This window comes from Malus sylvestris, chromosome 5 (assembly GCF_916048215.2).
Source record: "Malus sylvestris chromosome 5, drMalSylv7.2, whole genome shotgun sequence".
NCBI lineage: Eukaryota > Viridiplantae > Streptophyta > Magnoliopsida > Rosales > Rosaceae > Malus > Malus sylvestris.
The window spans coordinates 20,866,239-20,886,310 of record NC_062264.1 but is presented as its reverse complement, the minus strand read 5'-3'; the positions used below and the strand labels follow the sequence as shown (position 1 = coordinate 20,886,310).

The 20,072-nt window shown below is 39.3% G+C and overlaps 1 protein-coding gene and 1 long non-coding RNA gene across 3 annotated transcripts in view; one reads left to right on the top strand and one right to left on the bottom strand.

The window, feature by feature from the left end:
• Positions 1-20,072, bottom strand: part of LOC126621169 (uncharacterized) — a 33,910-nt gene that overhangs the window by 1,971 nt on the left and 11,867 nt on the right. The window lies entirely within an intron of this gene.
• Positions 6,736-8,472, top strand: LOC126621174 (uncharacterized). The gene is made up of 3 exons (XR_007622818.1): positions 6,736-6,929; positions 7,200-7,261; positions 8,432-8,472. It is a non-coding gene; the product is annotated as an uncharacterized LOC126621174 (long non-coding RNA).

Below are 20,072 nucleotides of genomic sequence, written 5' to 3'. Positions count from 1 at the left end.
CCAACATACAAATTATACAACATAAAAAAAACATTTAACAACATGAAACTTAAACAACATTTTTAAAAGCATTTAACAACATAAAACTTAAACGCCTACTCCATGCTTCTTTTGGCCCAAAGATGTGCAACAAGATCTTGTTGTAGGTACTTATTTGTGGCACAAGAACGTATCATTTTATAACGCCTCATGTACTCATTTATAGAGATACTACCAGTTCTTGGATTGAAAGGAAAATTAGGCCCATCATATATTTTTGCACGAGTCCTTCTTGACCTATTTGGATCTTCTTGGTCGTCATCGGACTCTCCATTAATATACCCATCTCGCTCATCCTCCACTATCATATTGTGTAATATGATGCAAGACATCATGATGGAGTCCAAATTTTCTCGAATCCACCCTCTTGCCTATTCGCTGATGATCTTACACCGTGCTTGTAGAATACCGAAAGCTCTCTCAACATCTTTCCAGTATGCCTCTTGGTGTAAGGTAAACAACTTTTTTGCGTCATTCCTAGGATTTGGAATTGCTTGGACAAGTGTCGCCCACTTTGGGTAGATGCCATCTGCCAAGTAATACCCCATATTGTATTGACGGCTGTTGATGTAGTAGTCAAGTTGAGGTGTTTTACCTTCCGTCAAGTTATTGAAGAGGGGTGAACGCCCAAGAACTATAATGTCATTTTGGGATCTAAGGACTCCAAAGAAAGCATGGCAGATCCATGTGTCATATGAGGAAACCGCCTCTAACACAACAATTGGCTTTCTTGACCTTCCGCTAAAGCCTCATTGCCATCCGGTGGGATAGTTCTTCCAATCCCAATGCATGTAGTCTAATGACCCTATCAGCTGGGGAGCCATAGGCCATCATTCGGAGTGCAACAATAACCTTCTGATGAGGTGAGAAACCAGGGCGGCCTGCTCTGTCCCGTTTCTGTCTAAAGTATGGATTGACCTACTGGACATCACGAAGTAAACGCTCGAAGACATGACACCTCATTTGGAAGCGACATCTGAAATCTTCTTCTGTGTACACCAAGTTGGGGTTGAAGTAGTTGTTCATCAGATTTGCATGCGCCATCGCTCTGTTTCGTGGTTTGTAAGACCGACCAGCAACAGAGCCACCCCATTGAGGTTGTTCCTCAGTTGGCTGACACACCATGGTCGCAGCCATGGCTGCTGCTCTGTTTTGTTTGTTACGCCTAACTTGAACTTTTTCATCAGACTCATCATCTTCTTGTCTCATTTGCGCCCATTTTGCTTCCAATTTGGAATTAGATGAGGACCCCCAGTTGGAATCCGAAGATGATCCAAGGTTGGGAATTCATTGCAAACTTGAATTGAAAAAGATTGAATTGAAAGAGATTAAATTGAAAAAGATTGAATTGAAATAGATTGAATTGAAATAGATTGAATTCAAAGTTGTGTGAATTATAGCCCAATATCCACCCTATTTATAGCAAAAAAAAATATTCAAATCCAACGGCTAGCTAACGTCAACATGATGCCAGCTACCAACGGTTAGCTGACGTCACTTAGCCATTGGATTTGAATTTAAGTTGTAGTTTTTAAATAATAAATTATGTTTGGCCCTATGGCCCTTTGGCCCGTGGTTGGAGATGGTTTTTTATGACAGGGCTAAAACGAAACCTATGGCCTTTTGGCATTCGGTTGGAGACGGAGGCAAATATGGCCCTGTACTATTCATTAAAATATTAATATCTTGGAGGGCTAGAGGGCTAAAACGAGCCCTTTGGCCAGCCCTTAGTTGGAGATGGCCTAATAGTTTAATGAACAGTGCTATACCATATTTCTTACCATCTTCAACCGAGGGGGTCAAAGGGCCGTAGGCCAAACATAATTTATTATTTCAATTGAATCAATATGGTTACTTAAATTAAACTACCTCAATAATTTTTCGAGATGTAATATCAATAATTTTAAGGAATGGATTTCGAGTGACATGTGCCGCTGAAGTAAGTAACTCTCTAGATTTCTTGTCACTATGTATTCTCAATAATTTTTCGAATTGGATGTCAAGTGCCACGTGTCAATATGTGGAACTCTCCAGATTTCTTGTCGATATGCAATCTCAATAATTTTTCAAATAGGATTTCGAGTGCCACGTGTCGATATGTGAGTAACTCTCCAGATTTCTTGTCGATATGTAATCTCAATAATTTTTTGGATAGGATTTCGACTCCCATGTGTCGAGATGTAATTGGTTGTGCGAATTTTAGATAAGATTTTTATCTGCGTGGCACTTCTTATCTTTAGCTTCCAATGTCCATAAATAGGGTGGATATTGGGCTATAATTCACACACCTTCATCTTTGCCTTCTCCAATATCTTTTTCAATTCAAGTTTGCAATGAATTCCAACTTTGGATGCTTTTCAAATTCCAAATGGGAGTCCTCATCCAATTCAGAATTGGAAGATAAATGGGCGCATATGAGACGAGAAGATGAAGAGTCCAATGAAGAAGATAAAGCATGGCAAAACACAACATATATGGCAGCAATGGCTGGGGTTATGGCATGTGAGGCAACTGAAGAACAACCTAAATGGGGTGGCTCTGCTGCTGGTCGCTCTTACAAACCACGAAATGGAGATATGATGCATGATACTCTGATGAACAACTACTTCAACCCCAACTTGGTGTACACCGAAGAGGATTTCAAACATCGCTTCCAGATGAGACATCATGTCTTCAAGCGTTTATTTCATGATGTCCAACATGTCAATCCATACTTTCGATAGAAGCTGGACAGAGCAGGCCGCCCTGGTTTCTCACATCATTAAAAGGTTACTATTGTATTCCGAATGCTTGTCTATGCCTCCCAAGCTAATGCAATGGATGATACATATGGTATGCCTGAGTCTACATGCCTTGATAGTATTGCTGAATTCTGTCACACAGTTATTCAGATTTACAAAGAGGAGTACCCTTGTGAACCAAATCAAGCAGATATGGATCAGCTTCTTCATAAAACTGAAGACCATGGCTTTCCCGCCATGATAGGGTCATTAGATTACATGCATTAGCAGTGGAAGAACTATCCCACCAAATGACAATGAGGATTTAGCGGAATATCGAGAAAGCTAACGATTGTGTTAGAGGCGGTTGCCTCGTTTGACACATAGACCTGGCATGCTTTCTTTGGAGTCATAGGATCCCAAAATGACATTACAGTACTTGGGGGTCCACCCCTCTTCAATAACCTGATGGAGGGTAAATCACATCAACTTTAATACTACATCAACTGGCGTTAGCACAATATGGGGTATTACTTGGCAGATGGCATCTACCCGAAGTGGGCGACACTTGTCCAAACAATTAGAAACCCTATGGATGACACCCAAAGGTTACACCAAGAGGCATACCGGATAGATGTTGAGATAACTTTCAATATTCTACAAGCTAGGTGGAAGATCATTAAGGAACCGACAAAAGGGTGGAGTCGAGATAAATTGTAACGACCCGTCCCCAATTATTACGAATTTTATAATTTTAAAATGTGAAATTTAAAAAATACCCTCCAAGGCAAATGCATTGACTTTTGTTGACCGCCTTGTCGTGTCACGTAATGAAGGAAATATTTGTGAAAGCTGAATCATGCTTGTATGCACTCAAACATTTCTGTCATACAGTTATTCAGATTTACAAAGAGGAGTACCATTGTGAACCAAATCAAGCAAATCTGGATCGGCTTCTTCACAAAACTGAAGACCATGGCTTTCCCACCATGATAGGGTCATTAGATTACATGCATTAGCAGTGGAAGAATCGTCCCACCAAATGACAATGAGGATTTAGCGGAAGATCGAGAAAGCTAACGATTATGTTAGAGGCGGTTGCCTCGTTTGACACATAGATCTGGCATGCTTTCTTTGGAGTCATAGGATCCCAAAATGACATTACAGTACTTGGGGGTTCACCCCTCTTCAATAACTTGACGGATGGTAAATCACCTCAACTTTAATACTACATCAACTGGCGTCAACACAATATGGGGTATTACTTGGCATATGGCATCTACCCGAAGTGGGCGACACTTGTCCAAACAATTAGAAACCCTATGGATGACACCCAAAGGTTACACCAAGAGGCATACCGGAAAGATGTTGAGAGAGCTTTCGGTATTCTACAAGCTAGGTGGAAGATCATTAAGGAACCGACAAAAGGGTGGAGTCGAGATAAATTGTAACGACCCGTCCCCAATTATTACGAATTTTATAAATTTAAAATGTGAAATTTCAAAAATGCCCTCCAAGGCAAATGCATTGACTTTTGTTGACCGCCTTGTCGTGTCACGTAATGAAAGAAATATTTGTGAAAGCTGAATCATGCTTGTATGCACTTAAAAAGGCTGAATCATGCTTGTATGCATTGACTTTTGTTGACCGCCTTGTTGTGTCACGTAATGAAGGCAAATGCATTAACAATTAAAAGGCTGAATCATGCTTGTATGCATTCAAAAACAAAATTTTACCAATGAAATTCAAGGCCTAGTGAGTGTGGTGAACCAAGACTCAACTCAAGAATAAAGTGAGTTGAGAAATATTATACCTTTGTTGATTCTTCTTTGCATAAGCAAAGGCTAATCACCCAGAGATAGGGTCTTCATTCCTTACTTCTTAGCTCCATGGATTTCTTGGATAAGGATGGTAGAATGGATTCTCCAAGTTCCCAAATTAGAGAACCTCTAAGTCTCCACACCAAGGAGAGCATTGATGAAGAGATGAGTGACCTAGAGGAAGTAAGATTGCTAGTTAATTTCCTCTAGGGTGGCCGGCCTCTTAGAGAGAAAATGAGAGCTTGTGTTATCTCCAATTTCCTCAAAGAAAACCCTAATGATGAAATGGTTATAAAGTCATTCATATAGTCTCTTCAATTAAGTGACTAAAAGAACCAAAACCTCTTTCTTTCTCTATATGGCCGGCCTCCTTAGAGCTATGGGCTGTTTGGGCCTTTTTGGGTCTTAAGTCAATAGGTTGTCATACAACTTATGTTAATGGGCTTGACATTCAAATCTCATTGGGCCTTACAGCCCAAAACTAACCTGAGGTCTATAACAAACTTATTCGTTTGATTAATTAACATATTTAATTAATCCTAGCCATAAATAATTAAACCATTTAATTATCCTTACTCATCTCCATTATTTCTTGAATCTCTACCTTACACGGTGTACGATCCATTAGGTTCCTTTTAGTGAGGCAGTGGACGATTAAAACTCTTCAAATTGATTGTGAATTGAAACTTACTTTCAATTCTCCTTTTAGTGTTTACACACCTTTAGGGCTGCCACAAACCATGAGTGACACCTAGCAGTATATCATGCTACCCAAGCTAATCAGAAGAGGTGGAGAACCTATCCAGTTTAGGATTACAACGCAATACAGTCTTTCTCTAATACAATACTCTTGACCACATTGTTTGGTTTGATAGTTTATTCATGTCTAGTATCCAATGTGATTCTCTTACTTATATGATTACTTTGAACATGATTTAGAACGACTTCCTAAATCTCATTCATACTCTGGCCAGAGATTCTTAATCATATCATAGAGTATTCTCCTTCAAACAGTTTGAAGGTTAGATATCACTTGTTGCACATTCATTTACCTCAATGACTAAGTGGCTTGACCCCAACTATGCCATGGACACCCTCTAACAGAGTGAATTTGACATAGTCAAAGATCAAGGACCTAACCACAAGACAACTATGATGCCTTAGGTCAAATGACTACTTTACATTATCCCAACCATGAGTTCTCATATGACATGAGTATAAGAACTCCTCGTTGATCTAATTCAGTGGACTCATTCTATATTGAGCACCTACATGCTTGTCTTGGTGTCAGTCACACCAATGACTCGAAACCAGTCACTCTCTCTAAGAGAAGACATAGCACATACTGATCTTAATGGACTATCAATGCCCAATTGGCAATCCTATGATCAAGAACATTTAGGATATGTATACGAAAGAGAATGGTCTCATGAATCTAACTTCTTTAGATCACATTCTTCCAATTACATATTCCTTGGACTTATTGTTTAAGCATATAACATTTATATGAGACGGCTTACAACAATAATCTTTGCCCTTTATATTAAACTAGATTAATTTAACATGTGAAATGTCCATAAAGTATCATCATATGATTGGTTTTATGGCACATTTCCAACACGTAAGATCTGTTTTCTTAGCATATCCTCGTAGTACTTGTCACTATGAATGTGTGGGTGCAAATAGAATGTAATTTGGAGCTATAATGAAGGAGTTATTAACGAACGAAGTTGAGGGTAAAATGGTCATTTGACCATAAATCTGGAAGGCTCCAGATTTTGTTCGAGCATTGATTTGGTGCCATATGTGTGGCTAGGATGAAGCGATAAAGAGAATGAGGAAGAAAATGAGAGGTGCGAGAGAGAAAATAAGGGAGAGGGTGACCAATCCAAAAGCAGAGAAATGAGAGAAAGGAGAGAGTTGAGGGAGCAGCCAATTGAACCCTTTCCCCTTGACCTGTTACACAAAGACCTGACCTGAATTTCGACGACTTTTCCTGACTATTTTTCGTCTATTTTTTCAGTGATTTACTGCCTTCCACCCCTACCAAACAACTCCCTGGCCTTCCCTCTTCCATTTCCACCCAAAACCCAATTCATTTAACACCTGATTTAAGGAGAATGAAACTTGTGGGTTCCGAAAGGGTCATGGCAAGAACCACCAATCCTGCAGGTTCCGACCACCACTACCACCACCAAACCATTCCTCCAGAGGCTAGGAACAAACCCCAAACAAGCTTGGGGGTGGCGGAGCATCGGAGGAGACGAATCAATAATCACCCATTTCTAGGGTTCTGGCAGGATCGAGGGCGAATCGGGGTGTTTTCCGGTCAAATTGGACTTTGGCCCAAGTATGAAAATTGTTCCTCTCATTGAGATCTACTTGCTTATAAAATTTGGGAGTTTTTAGAGTTGGAAAATTGGGTTTCCATTCGCCGGAAACCACCACATATTGCGCATGGCCTTTTGGGCCACTGCCTCGTGATGGTTCGTACAGAGGCACGTGGGGGGAACCCGAGGTTCTTCCTTAGGTTTTCTGACGTGCCGAATCCGAATCTGTCGTTTTTTCAAATTCTATCGTTTAGGTATAGTTTTACTAAAAGGCCTCTAATTGTGTTTAGGCATGTTGGCGGGAAGCGACGTCATTCTCGCTAGTTTGAGCAGTTCTCAGGCAATAAAGTCTGTGAGTGGACCCCTTCTTAACTTACTTGTTTTTATAAAATATTAGCCTAGCATGCATTCCATATTTCATGACTTGGATATGATTTATAATATGCTTTATGGGCTTTTATAATTATGGTTTACAAAATAGTTTGATTTATCAAAAATGCGTTTTATTAAAGGTATTGAATTATTGGATTTGCTTATATGAATTTCTAAGGATTTCGAATATGACTTATTATGGATTTACGAATATGATTTACCATGGATTTGTGAGATGAGTTTTGGAGCTTTTGAGTTCTGGTTTGGATATGAGATTTTGAAGTATGTTTTCGGTACTTCACTACTACAAAAGAGGCTATCATCGACGTACCAAAAACCAACAAGAACTCCAATTTTTGTCGGAAATTTGATAAAAATCCGATATAAAACTATGCAATGTCGGATTGGAATAACGACATCATTACTAGCGTCACGAAAGGGCTTCAATGTCGGTTTGTGCACTTAATTCGCCACGACTCAGTGTCGGTTAAAAGCGACACCCACTATGACGTCGGCTAAAAGCGACGTGATGTTCTGATATGATGGCGGTCATAACCGACGTCAACTAGCAGCTAACACATAAAATACTCAATATATTGTTGGTCCTAACCAACATTACACAACATCTCAATAAATAAAATAATTTTCATGCATTCCTACACAGATGGTACATGAGATGCAAACTTCACAGATTCAATTTATTCAAGAATTCAATTGGGGTCTTTGGGTGTAGAATTTCTTGTTAAATGCATTGTATTTCATATAAATAAGGAAGTACAAATAACACATATATATGAGCTATTAGAGAACCGGTTACAGGATGAAGATAAAAAAACTAACAATTACATATAACACTAATCAGAGCTCCATGCTTGCATATAATACTAGCAGCTGCCATGATGCTTTCCCGTGCTTGCCTTTGTCGAAGACCACAGATTCTGCAGCTCCATGCTGCCATATATAATACTAGCAACTCCATGCTGCCATGGTTCCCATCAGATTAGTGAAACTATTACAACAGTGCTCCATATTTTGTTGTTATACCTTTAAATGATGGATCTAGAACGGAGACAACTTTGTGGTAGTTTGTCCTTGAGATGCAATTTGGGGCGTACTAGTGATTGCATCGTCTTTTTTTTTTTTTTAACAGATCTCAGGTCCCTGTAAAAGAAACAACACAAGCATAAGGAGTTGAAGAATTTTTTTCTTGTATGGTATATTTCAATCCGCGAACCTGAGTGCATGAATCGACAAAGGAGGGTGAGAAGTTTACCTCTGAGTGCGTCGGCACCAAGATCGGTGCTGCTACCCTTCTAGTGATGCAGTAAATCCATGGCTGCGAGGTCTTTTGGTTTGCAGAAACAGAGGTTAGGGTTTGAGAAAATGTGGAGAGAGGAGCTGTGGTTTTAGGGTGTGCTTGGAAGAAGGAAGATATAAATGAGGGAGGTTAGCCTCTGGGCTTGAGGTGAAGCCTCTTGAAATGAACCAATCAACTTTCTGACACTCTTTATTGGAAATCACGGGGTCGGTTTAAATGTTGGTGTCGGTCTTAACCGACACAAACTTCTGACACACTCTTTGAAATTCACGTAGCGTCGGTTTAATGAAACTCGCGTTGAATTAAAAGATGATAGCGTCGATTAAAACCGACACCAACTTCTGACACACTTTTTGAATTTCATGTAGCGTCGGTTTAATGAAACTCACGTCGAATTAAAAGATGATTGCGTCGGTTAAAACCGACACCAACTTCTGACACACTTTTTGGAATTCATGTAGCGTCGGTTTAATGAAACTCACGTCGAATTAAAAGATGATAGTGTCGGTTAAAACCGACACTAAGTCGCTCCATCCATTTCCTCATGCAGAACAAGCGAGAAATTTCCCGCCTAATATTTCAAATTATCCGACCAATGTCGTCAGCTAAAAGCGACATCATACTAGTTTTAAAAAAAACTGTTTAACCCAAAGAAAAAAAATAGCCAGCTCTTTTTTTTGGTGTTATCTCATATAACATTTTAAGATTTTAATAAATAAAATACATAATAAAAAACAGAAATATAATTTTATTATAAAATATCATCACATACTAATTGAAACATAGTCTAATTAATACTTAAAATACATAAAATAATTGATATATTTTAATTCCGATTTTGATTATTTTTTATAGCTACACTCCTTGATCCTATATGAATACAATGAATGAATTCGATCTTCAATTTAAAATATTTAAACTAGTGGATACCACAAAATCTTATGTTGTATACTTAATGAAAGTATAAATAAACTCTAAGTGTTAGTGAATCTATCGTTTTGATGGGATATGCATTCTACGAAACTAATTTCAATCATCTAACCGTCAAACTTGTTTGTATATGCTTTGAGATCGCATACGCCAAAAAATCACAAAAAAAAAAACATTTAGAGATCAAGTAACGGGACAAAACTTTTGACGGTTATAAACGAAAAATCACAATTTAACGGTTATTTTAACTCCAATTTTGATGTTTTTTTACAGCTACACTCGTTGACCTTATATGAATACAATGAATGGATTCAATCTTATATGAATACAATGAATGAATTCGATCTTCAATTTAAAATATTTACACTAGTGGATACCACAAAATCTTATGTTAATACTTAATGAAAGTATAAATAAACTCTAAGAGTTAGTGAATCTATCGTTTTGATGGGATACGCATTCTACGAAACTAATTTCAATGATCCAACCGTCAAACTTGTTTGTATATACTTCGAGATCGCATACGCCAAAAATTGCAAAAAACAAACATTCAGAGATCAAATAACGAGACAAAACTTTTCAACGGTTATAAACGAAAAATCACAATTTAATGGTTATTTTAACTCCGATTTTGATGATTTTTTACAGATGCACTCCTTGATCCTATATGAATACAATGAACTAATTTGATCGTCAATTTAAAATATTTACATACCACAAAATCTTATGTCATGATGATCGATGACAATTGAGGATTTTGTAAAAGGAATAACATGTAAGCTTTGAGTTCCATTGGCAAGGTTTAAACTTTTGAGAAAGGCTTCACAACCTTGAAAACAAAAACTCTTTCATTTTGCATATCCTTGCACATTTAACATTTTGTAATAGACTAGTAGTGTATGGATGTTTGTTTATTAGGCTCTTCTTTTCGAGTGTAGATGTAGTACTTAAATGACAAATGTATTTTAATGTTTTAAAGTAATATTTATGTGGCAATGTGTGGTATGTGCAAATTTAAGAAACAATATATATTTTTCTTAACGGGTCCTTAACAGGTCGGGTCACTTTACCCGACCCATTAAGGACCCGTTAAGATAATGGGTGAGACACGACATGACCTGTTAAGATAACAGGTGTTACACGAAAACGACAGACACGACCCGTTTGCCAAGCCTAGTTGCGTGCCACCTCATAAACTCATCCTTAAGAAAGATGCAAGAGAGGAAGAAGAAAACACGGGGGAGAGTATATAAAGACCATTAATCTATCCCTTACAATCGACACCGGATTTCAAAATATTAAAAAAAACTAAAATCTATATCGCTCAGAACCGACGCATGCTTTAAATTAATTAAAAACAATAATTAGTGTCGCTTTCTAGGCGACACCCATACTTTATGTCGCTTAAAAGCGACACTATTTTATTTAAAGCGACACCAGTATTTAAAAATTATTAAAATGTATGTCCGTTATAAGCGACATTAAATGTTTACATCGGTTTAAAAGCGACATAGACATTTTATGACGCTTATAAGCGACAGTAAATCCAACGTCATGTTCAGTAGGTGTCGCAACTGCCTTGTCCGCCACTATATTATATTAAAGCGACACCACCCACTGACACTATAAGGCCCTTTTATAGTAGTGCTTATCTAGTGGGTTATCATACGGCACATCTGCACACAACGGGTGTAAATGTCTATGGCTATAGGACACAGTTAATGAGGATGAGTAAGATATGACATATGATATACCCCCAACTTCACTAGCCACGGCTAGTGTCGGTATAGATGTATGCTATTTTATACAGCTTCACCTTCGGGTAATGGACATGTCATTTAGCTTCACCTTCGGGTGATGGACAGGTTATTTAGCTTTACCTTTGGGTGATGGACATGTACTGCCTTTGGGCGACTATGATACCTAGAGTAGAATATTGAAGAGATTTTTGGATTTGCCTTCGAGCGGTGTTTTCAGCATTACTGGGCATGGTTTTACATGTACATGTTTACGAAGGTTTTGGCGTGGCATGGTAGGGTTTTCATAAAGTCTACTATATAGTATTATATATCTTTCCAAAATAGAGGGTCACTATGTCCTAAAATAAAATGGTTTTCCTATTATTATTATTATTATTATTATAAACTTTGGTCCACTCACCTTTTCCGTTTTGCACCCCCTCAAGAGTTAGAGTCGAGGCACATAATCCCGACATCAGGACACATCCGCATAGGCATATTCGAGTCTTTTTTAGGTAAGACCCATTCCTCGATTCGTGCCTTTCTATCATAATTCTTTCACTTGATTCTTGGTTAGTTGTATGCTCTGAACACGATTCTGCACTAGTGTATCTCTTTCTAATTACATATTTTATCGGTACGCATTTTTAATGGCTTCGTCACCCTTAGGTGTCGGCCAGCACGTGTCTACCCTGATATTTGGGGATATTGGGGTTAGGGCGTGTCAGATACTTAGGATCTTCTTTTACTCGGTTAATGTGTCAGCTCTGATATCATTTGGATGCCATGGCTTCCATTTGTTGATGTCCTTTAGCACGATTATGCAACACCTATTCTGCCTAATTAGTCACTTCTTATTCGAAGCAATAGAAATTCGTGTCGAGATTGTGCCTCAAGTTTGACATCATAGGTTACGAGTGACTTCAACTCGGACCGCTACTCTGCGACATGCGTTCCTAAGGAATGGTGGGTAGTGTCAGTTCTGCATAAAATGATGTGAATTCGAGGAAAACTTAGTGGGATGAAGTCTAGTTGGGATTAGTTGAAGATCGAGGGCAATGATGGTTCTCTACGACATGTTTTTCTTAGGAATGATAGGCAGAGACATACTTGTTTGGAAATTGCTTATGACATTCGAAGTTCGTGTTGGAGAAAATTATGGAAAGACCAATCGTAGGCAATGTTAGTAGGTATCTGTGAGGTAGACCTAATCAGTTTCATCGGACTTGTTGCTTCCACTAAGGAAGTTCATGTGGACTCTCAAGAAATCTCTTAGTGATTGTTTCACTGATAATATCCCTTGTCTACTTCAACCACGAGGTTAGTTATTAGACATCTATAGCTAGCTTTATATTAATTCCTCAAATGTTGACCTCGCTTGGACTTCGTACCTTTCTAGGGAGACGTGAGCATAACAAAAGTTATTCTTACCAAATCCAAGGTTGTGATAGTCAGTAATCGATGATCCAATCGAGGGTCGTGAATTATGAAATATCATTGATCTTGTCGATTCCTATCGACAATTATCATTGATTTGTTGACCATAACCCAAACCCTCATCTTCAGTTAGGAAATGAGTCAGTTTTGTTCATGATGTTGCCTCACCTTACCATTGTTCTTAAACTCCTCGGTGACATCAATAAATTTTTCATTCGACAGTGATGTTTTACTGAAGGTGTAGTTGTGCACTCACGTAACATGATCGAGTGAACGTTTTTACCTTTCGACAGTTGGGACCATCTGATGCAAACCGTCCTATCTATGACCTTGAGTCATCTGCTACCATCCTGGCTTGGAAATTTGATGACAAATCTCCATGGAGAAACGCATTAGATCGTTATCAAGCTCGCATACTTCCCAGTTATCTTCACTCGAAAATAGCTAAATCTTTGATAGCGGCGATGGATATGATACGTCAATGTCTACGATTGCACCATTGCGTACCATCCCGATTGTGCAATTGTAGTCACTGACGATCGCAGTAGAAAAACACTTAGGTATCGAATGCTTTTCAAGCAGTTATATTTTCACCTTATGCAGAACCCTCGAATACTTTTGTGATGTTACTTGTTTGATCATCAAGAAATCTTGTTAACTAGTCTTCAAGTTCGACCTTTCTATCCTTGGCCTGAGATGACAAGGAACTGAGTAGTCATTTGACATAATTCTTCATTTTTGAAATCATCGGACTCTCTTACGTTTTGGTCTGCATTGGCCTTGTTCGTAATCCCATATTCACCTCCTGGCACTAAAAGATGTTTTAGTCAATCTTGGATCACTCTTCTATTCTCCGTATCATTTCTAAAGTAAATGGACTGCCCAGGAAGACCACTCAGACATTGAAGTTTTTAGTTGAGGTCATGAGTCCTTGAATCACCCAATCAACACCCTATCGACCGAATCTTCACCATTGGTGATTTATTATTCCCAAAACTACTGTTGTAACGAATTGTTGTGAATTATGGGTCAAGGAAAAATCTAAGTTCCTATTCGTCAGTTTCATTAGATTATCGTCCAAGTAGATTTAGGTTCGACCATTTCAAGTTTTTGTTACCTAATTAAGTTAGGTACGTATATGTACTCAAACATCGAAGTTGTATATTCAATCTAGAGATCTTGTACTCTAGACTTAATGGACTTGTTTTCCCTCAAATTCTTGAATGTTCTTTTAGTCTTCCTAACATGGTTTCTTGCTAAATCCGTGAGGAATTCACGATAGATCGACTCGACTGAAATGTGTGCCCAATTTCATATCGATTTTGACAGGAACATTAAGAGCATAACCTTTTCACACACTTACCAGACTTACCAGGAAGAGTTCCAAGTGGTTTTGAGGTTGGAGTTGTTTTTTAGTAAGGGATTGGTGAAAGTAATAATGCAGGTGGTTAGCGGATTACATCACCAATCACTATCTTCACGTATAAATGAATAGTCACATCCTATTATCTTGCTACAATTCATAGGCATCATATCATACTCTAGTAGTTCTTTTCCAACGATTTTGCCTAAATATTTTAAGGGTATTTCTCACCCAACCCTAAAACACCTTGTATATGCATCGACAGAGATTAAATTCGGAGAAAGTGGGCAAATTTATGGTTCTTCTATTATAGGTTTTGAGTTTTATACCTCTCGACCAGGAGAGCGACGATTGTGGTTAGTCACAGAGGAATGTTATACGACATGTGTTCGTCTCTGCGCATCGTTTAGCTACTTCACTCTAGGATCTTATTGTTCGTGGGAAAATGGATGTTGAGGCACTTCTAGTAGTTTTGATTGGTGCGCGGTGGGATAGTGCGGGAGCACAATCGAGGCGTGAATGGGACGATCTAGGCACATTTCACATTAAGGAGCACAATAACGTTTTGGCAACTTTGGGAACTTCTCATTTGCTTACCGAGACAATGATGAGTTATTGGCATTACAGGCTGCAGATTGTAATAACGATGGCTTAATTGTTGGGTTCACTAAGAAAGTGGGCAAGTCGGCCCGTCTACGGCAGGAGTTATGAGTTAGCTATGATTAGGACTCGACTAAAGACACACAATCATTCCCGGAGTACATAACATGACGAATGCTTGGGCAAGGCCTATTTTCATTTTTGGTTTTGATTTTCCGTACAAACATTTTGAAAAATCATTATTTTATTTATATAGGTAATTTTGCCATTACAAATTTTGGGTGAGTTATTTCCACTTTCGGTTTTAAACTTAGTACAAGCATTTTAATTCTATGTTATATATCTATTTTAGAAGTTGTTTTCTTACACATATATATATTTTTTAATTTATGTTATTGCATAATTATATGTATTTGCAACTTTATATTTTTATACGAGTATTATACTACTATATTATCGAGGAAGGAAGAATGTATGAGCTTGGAGGCATGAAAGAGGAATAATTGCAATTTGGTCGCGACGGAATAACATTCTCTTTTGTGCAGCCGCTCTAACTTGATTTTTTTCCTTGTATATACATTTATACACATATTTTCTACCTAATTTCAAGTATTTTACATATAACTAGTTATTTCAAAATTTCAGGGACGAAATTTTCTTAAGGGGGTAGTTTGTAACGACCCGTCCCCAATTATTACAAATTTTATAATTTTAAAATGTGAAATTTTGAAAATAACCTCCGAGGCAAATGCATTGACTTTTGTTGACCATCATGTCATGTCACGTAAGATCTATTTTCTTGCCATATCCTTATAGTACTCGTCACTACGAGCGCATGGGTGCAAACGAAACATAACTTAGAGCTATAATGAATGAGTTATTAATGAACAAAGTTGAGGGCAAAATGGTCATTTGACCATAAATTTGGAAGGCTCCAGATTTTGTTGGAGCATTAATTTGGTGCCATGTGTGTGGCTAGGATGGAGAGATAAGGAGATAGAGGAAGAAAATGAGAGGCGCGGGAGAGAAAATAAGGGAGAGGGTGACCAATCAGAAAGCAGAGAAAAAAGAGAAAGGAGAGAGTTGAGGGAGCAGCCAACTGGACCCTTTCCTCTTGACCCGTTACACAGCGACTCGACCCATGTTCCGACAACTTTTCTCGACGATTTTCTATCCATTTTTCGGCTGATTTACGGCCTTACACCCCTACCAAACAACTCATTGGCCTTCCCTCTTCCATTTCCACCCAAAACCTAGGTCCTTTAACCCATGATTTGAGGAGAACAGAACCTGTGGGTTCCCAAGGGGTCACGGTGAGAACCGCCAATCCTACTGGTTCCGACCACCACTACCACCACCAAACCATTCCTCTATAAGCCAGGAACAAACCCTAAACAATTTTGGGGGCGGCGGAGCATCGGAAGAGACGAATTGATAATCACCCATTTCTAGGGTTCCGGTGGGATCAAGGGCAAATCAGGTGTTTTCTGATCAAATTGAACTTCAGCTCAGGTATGAAAGTTGTTCTTCTCATTGAGATCTACTTGCCTGTAAAATTTAGGAATTTTTAGAGTTAGTCAGAAAATTAGGTTTTCATTCGTCGGAAATCGCCAGCTGCGGCAGCGCATAGCCTTTCGGACCGCTGCCTCGTAGCGGTTCGTACGGCAATGTGTGGGGGGAACTCGGGGTCCTTGCTTAGGTTTTATGACGTGCTGAATATGAATCCGCCGTCAGTTTTCCCAAATTCTATCGTTTAGATATAGTTTTACTAAAAGGTCTCTAATTGTGTTTAGGCGCGTTGATGGGAAGCGAGGTCATCCTTACTAGTTTGAGCAGTTCTCGGGTAATAAAATATGTGAGTGGACCCCTTTTTAACTTACTTGTATTTATAAAATATTAGCTTAGCATGCATTCCATATTTCATGACTTGAATATGATTTATAATATGTGTTGATGCACAAAATCAGTGATGACTTTGGTACAACAGAAAGTGTTAAGTCTGTGACATTCGCTAGATTGGTCTGGTCATTAGTGTGGATAAGTATGTAAATGAATAGAGACAGGGAAGCAAACATAAGATGTACGTGGTTCACCCAGATTGGCTACGTCCATGGAGTAGAGGAGTTCTCATTAATTGTGAAGGGTTTACACAAGTACATAGGTTCAAGCTCTCCTTTTGTGAGTACTAGTGAATGATTTAGTACAAATGACATTAGGAAATATTGTGAGAGAATGATCTCCATTTATAGAAGAGAGTTTCTAGTTTCATTTTGACATTGACACGTGTCGTGTTGTGATTGGCTTCTGATGTTGACACGTGTCACGCTATGATTGGCTACTAGATGTCGACACGTGTCGTGCTGTGATTTGCCTCCTGGTTGGAGGGAAACTCTTCTGGGTCCTTGACGGTATAACGTTGATCGGTGCTCAGTAGTTTCGGGATTGTTCAAGTATGGTACAAACAGTGCTCCCTTAAGTTCCTGAGTGAGGGAAGCTCCTCGGTTGGGGACTTGCAAGATCCAAGCCATTGAGTAATCACGAAACTTCTAAGTACCGAAGTATGGTATCATGTTCACTTGCCTTATCTGTGTTATATGTAGATGTGGCATCTTCTTTGGAAGTACTTTTCCTCCATCCAAGGATGGTATCTTTAACATATGAAGATGCACAAGGTAATGTATCAATTTCACTTGAAGCTTACTTGTAGTTTCGGGCTTGATCAAGTGCGATACAAACCCTATTGTAGGAGTCCCCCAAGTCGCCGAGCTAGGAGATTTTCCGAAGTAGGTAACAAACAAGGTAAGCAATCAGACTTCCAAGCAAGCAACCTGGATCGGAGGTTCGACTTCGGATTTCGGTTGATTGTTCTCTTTCTTCTTGTGTCGTAAACAACAACAATGGTAAGGAGAAGCAAATGGAGAAGAGATGATATGAGATACTTTTGCTTTTGAAGAAGTAACTTTCCACAAGCTTATTCTTGAACTGGGCTGGAGGGTTTTCTGGTTTCCTCCAGAGTATAAGGCCGACTCAAGAATTTGAGGGTCAAAACAAGTCTATCAAATCTAGAGTACGTTCGACCCTGATGATATGGGATACTTTTGCTGTTGACAAAGTAGTGGATGTATCGGCACTTGTTTTGTTATGCTTGTCTCCACATGCTTCCTTGTATCCTTCTCACTTGCCCTATCTGTTCCTCAGGCAGATGTGGTATCTTCTCTAGAAGCATAAGATGTTGAAGATGAGTACTCGAGAGCAATGCCAGGTAAGTAATCAAGCAAGGGGTTCCAGACAGTCTGTTCCTGACTAGAAGCTTGATTCCAAGTGCTGACTGATTGCTCTCTTTCTCCTTATCTTGCAGGTAAGAACAAGGCCAAAGGAAAAGACAGGGAAAAAGCATGATATGGGATACTCTTGCTTTGAACCCTGATGATATGAGATATTCTTGCTCTGGTGTAGCTTGTTTGCAGAGGTATTATAGGGGGGAAATAAAGCTGATTATTTTGAAAGGCTTCGTCGGGAGTGCCCTCTCAGATATAAGGAAAGGTTAAGCATTTTTGCAGGTATGCCTGTCCGTTGAGGATGGAGGTCAACATATATATGAGTCTCCCTAACAACAAGTAGTAATGTTATTCCTTTACCCTTTTTTGTCATAGCAATGTAGTGGGAGCTGCAAGCTTCACTTGTTTTAACTTTGTCAGAGCACTTTGAAAAAGTGGTCTGTGGTATCTGGAAAGCTAATGTTGCGCGTGAAGTTTGCAAACAAGCTTTATCTAAGGAAATCTGGCTCTCGAAGTTCGGAGAGCGGTGCCTCTTCGGTTTTCGAACAAGCAATCCTGTCGGGGATCTGGCTCTCGAGATTTGGAGAACGGTGCCTCTTCGATTTTTGAGAAAGTAATCCTGTTGAGAGTCTGGCTCTCGAGATTCAGAGAGCGGTGCCTCTACGATTTTTGAGTAAGTAATCTTGTTGGGAGTCTTTTCTCGAATGTGAGTAAAGGTTGGGCATTTTTGCCAGTCTGCCTTGCCACGAAGCACAGAGGTTGACACACATAGGGACTTTCCAGTTATCAAGTAGTGGTGCTGTTCCTTTATCCTTGTGGGTAATAGTAGGGTAGTTGGACCTTCAAAATTTATGTGTCTAAACTTTGTCAGAGATCTTTGGCAAAGTTATCTGTGGTACCCGAGAAGCTGATGTTGCGTATGGAAAGTGGTGCCTCTTTGAAATCCGAAGAGTGGTGCCTCTTTGATTTTTGAACCAACGACCATGTTACCCTTTCTTTTATAAGGGCACCAATTGTGTGCAAGAAGTACATTTAGAGAGTTATTGCCTGTCAAAATTTTCCCCTTATTTTTGTACTTCAAAGATTTATCAGACCTCATTTCTGCTTCATCATTTCTGAAAATGTCTGGCCCATCCGACCGTCGTTTTGACTTGAACTTTGGTGAAGAGGCAGCTATGTCTCCTCAAGACAACATATGGCGCCCATCCTTCTTATCCCCTACTGGTCCTCTTACAGTTGGAGACTCTGTGATGAAGAATGATATGACCGCTGTGGTGGTGGCCAGGAACCTTCTCACTCTCAAAGATAACAGACTACTTTCCAAACGGTCTGATGAGTTGGCTGTTAAGGATTCCCTGGCTTTCAGTGTTCAGTGTGCAGGTTCTGTGTCTAATATAGCCCAACGCCTATTTGCTCGAACCCGCCAAGTTGAATCATTGGCGGCTGAAGTGATAAGTCTCAAACAGGAGATTAGAGGGCTCAAGCATGAGAATCAACAGTTGCACAAGCTCGCACATGACTATGCTACAAACATGAAGAGGAAGCTTGACCAAATGTAGGAATCTGATGGTTAGATTTTACTTGATCATCAGAGGTTTGTGGGTTTGTTCCAAAGGCATTTATTGCCTTCGTCTTCTAGGGCTGTACCGTGTAATGAAGCTTCAAATGATCAATCTTTGGTGCCTCCTCCTTCTGGGGTTCTGCCTAGTACTGAGGCTCCGAATAATAACCCTCTGGTGCCTCCTCTTTCTGGGGCTCTGCCGACTGTTGAGACTTCTCCTGAGCAACCTTTGTGAAGGCTCCCTCTTGTTTGTTTATTTTGATTCATGTATATGTACATATTTGTAACTTATCGGAGATATCAATAAACAAGCTTTGCTTCATTTCAACGTATTGTGTTAAATACACCAAGGCCTTCTTCACTAAGTTCTTCAAATTTTTTCTTTTGTTGAAGCTTTGTGAGTGAAGCATGTAGGTTGAGGTAGTGCTCCCTTAATTTCCCGAGTGGGGAAAACTTCTCGGTTGGAGACTTGAAAAAATCCAAGTCACTGAGTGGTCGTGAGACTTCCGAGTATCAAGGTGCAGTAGCATATGGTAGGAGTCCCCCAAGTCTCCGGTCGAGGGAG